This window comes from Morone saxatilis, unplaced genomic scaffold (assembly GCF_004916995.1).
Source record: "Morone saxatilis isolate NCDOM2014 unplaced genomic scaffold, NCSU_SB_2.0 Contig11, whole genome shotgun sequence".
Lineage (NCBI taxonomy): Eukaryota > Metazoa > Chordata > Actinopteri > Moronidae > Morone > Morone saxatilis.
In genome coordinates this window covers 28,645,258-28,648,139 of record NW_023339663.1, presented here as the reverse complement: position 1 = coordinate 28,648,139, position 2,882 = coordinate 28,645,258, and the positions used below count along the sequence as shown (strand labels likewise).

The 2,882-nt window shown below is 37.2% G+C and overlaps 1 protein-coding gene across 1 annotated transcript in view; it reads right to left on the bottom strand.

The window, feature by feature from the left end:
• The window catches only part of celf1 (cugbp, Elav-like family member 1), a gene marked incomplete in the record, with an annotated part of 23,575 nt that overhangs the window by 15,744 nt on the left and 4,949 nt on the right, over positions 1-2,882 (bottom strand).

Below are 2,882 nucleotides of genomic sequence, written 5' to 3'. Positions count from 1 at the left end.
CTCCCACAAAATTCAAAATCCAGGTTTTCTTTGTGTTAAAATTAAATCAAAAGTACATCTTCACATTACTTTCAGCTGCCTGAAAACTGCTAAACACGTTCCCATCGCTTCCCAGAACTAGTTCTTCCTCCCACGGTTACAAAAAATCGACCAATCCAAGCTAAATGTTTGTCAACCTAATTATAATTTTCTCAGCAGGGGACCTGTTGCATCAGTTCATAACCCCCCCCCCCCCCACACACACACACACACACTTCATGTCTGCCTCTTAGCTATCATAAAATAATTTAATTTTGGGAGCAGAATTGACCAATGAAATTTTTCAGCAAATAATTCCTAGTAGATTTAACAAGGCAAAGGACACCTTTAAGAACACCTGTTTTTACATCGAGGGATGCCAGATAAATTGGTGGACGACATATTATCGGTCAATGAGTACAAACATTTAATTAATACATACATAATATTAATTATTATTCATAATAATTAGTTATTGTACGTCTGATCATTCACATTTTCTGAGGGGAAGGGGAGTTTTTATCTGTATGCTGCCTTTGTCCTGTCCACTGAAAACCGTGTATTTACAGATGTAGTGATTTTGAATGTTTTTGATAATTGGAAAAATGAAATGTCCTTTTATGGGTTGTGAAAATACTCTTCTTAAACTATATAAACTATTTAAAAAGCCTCTTTGATTAGCTGGATAATGCATTGTCACAAAGCTGAAAACAGGTCTGGTCTGTTTTTCGTGAAAAGTTGACTTTTACAAACATATGATGATCTCACAGAATATGATGCATTCCTGTAGTTTAAACTACCAACAGTATATAAAGAAGTTCAAATGAGCGCAGTTATAAACATCCACAGCAGTAAAATGCAACATACACATTAATGCAGCAACACTGACTGCATTTTAGGACATTTTGCTATAATAGTTTACTTTTACTTAAGTAGCTTAGTAAGGTTTAGAATGCAGAACTTTTACTTGTAGTGGGGTTGGTATTAGTACGTTTAAGTCAAGAACCTGAATACACTCACAGCCTAAGTGTCCTTATGGATAACTTGTATGTTTATCGGGTTTGTTGTGAACTTGTGAGAGAAGTGGGGTTGTGTATTGGCAAGAATCTGGCAATATGATACGGTGGGTACGATTCAGTATATTGTGATATCTTGGAATACTACTAATATTTTGTTCTGTAAATCAATTTTTATTTTTATTTTTTTTTCCTCTCCTATCTTAAAATTTGTGATTTAAACAAGAACTTATAAGGAAGCAAATGATTCATATTTAATTATACGGTCACTCAGCGGGTCAGAATTATTTTTTATTTTTATACATATTCAGCATCATAAATAAAGAAAATAAAACACTTTCCTCCATATGGATCTCTTTCTCTTGGTCATTATTTTCACTGGAAAAATGAGCTACTTTACAAATGAACCCAGCACGCTGTTGTTGAATTGTTGCAGTTATAAGAATAAGAAATCAACGTGTGTTTCTAGCCTCTAACTAATGTGCTGGTATCTGTCTTTGTAGTGGGAAGAAGATGAATGGATCTTTGGACCACCCCGACCAACCAGATGTTGATGCCATTAAGATGTTTGTGGGACAGATCCCGCGGTCCTGGTCTGAGGAGCAGCTTCGTGAGCTATTTGAACCTTACGGAGCAGTCTATGAGATTAATGTTCTCCGAGACCGCAGCCAGAATCCACCACAGAGCAAAGGTCAGCCTAACACACGCACACACACACACACACACACAATAGTATTTCATTGGAGTAGTAGTCATGGGATTCACTTGCTTGCTTTTAAGAAAATTAAAAAAAATATATTGTGGCCCCACAGAAACTAGATGGATTTGGCTAACATGACATTATAGTGTATTATTATTCTGGCAGTAATGACTGTACATAATTAATCATTTTTTGGATTGATACTGGCCTAGTGGTGGTACTGCTGTGCATACCCTCCATGTAGCAGATATTTGAGCTTACACACCAAATCCAGTAACTGAGTCTGGTGTGTGATACTGGTGTGTCTTTCATTCCCCCGACAGGCTGCTGTTTTATAACGTACTATACTCGCAAATCAGCCTTGGAAGCACAGAATGCTCTGCACAACATGAAGATTCTTCCAGGGGTAGGTGATGACAGTCTCCTTTAACTGCCCCCCCAGTGTATGCTGGTTCATATGGAAACCTTGGACTTCCTCTCTGCAGCTTCAGCGTAGAGCTTGGTTCAGTGTTCGAGTGTGCACATGAACAGAGCATCAAAATAACAGGGCTGTCTGTCTTCTGAACTGCGGGAGCTGATTCAGCAACCAGGTCTATTGTTCGGGGTTAAAGCACCAACAGTGTTGGGAACCTATTGTTTTTGTTTTTTGTTTGTCTTTTAAGCTTATTTAAGGGATTTTTTTCCTTTATTTGATAGTGACAGGTGAAGAGGCGGACAGGAAACAGGAGAGGGGTATGACATGCAACAAAGGTTGTTGGTAGTTGCGGCCATGCAGCAAAAAAAATTACTTTTCTTGGTTAACTTTTACACACTGCTCACTAGTTCAGTGGTTCCCAACCTATGTCAGGGACAAGAAAACACTGAATTTGTCTAAAAGAAGCCTGGTTGGTCTGTATGATTGTTAAATAAATATATAAAACAGACAGGTAATTGTATAAAGTTCCCTAAACAGAAAATAATCTGCTCAAAATCTATCCAAATCACTTGTTTTACACAAATTTCCTGCAGTTAGTGAGTTCATTATACAGTTTTGAATATTATATGAAATATCCATAAAATGTAATTTGTTTACGGGTCTTAAGTTTACTAAATGATAGGAAAGGGGTCCCTTAAAGGGGAACTTGGCAACTTTTTCAGTTTAATAAACC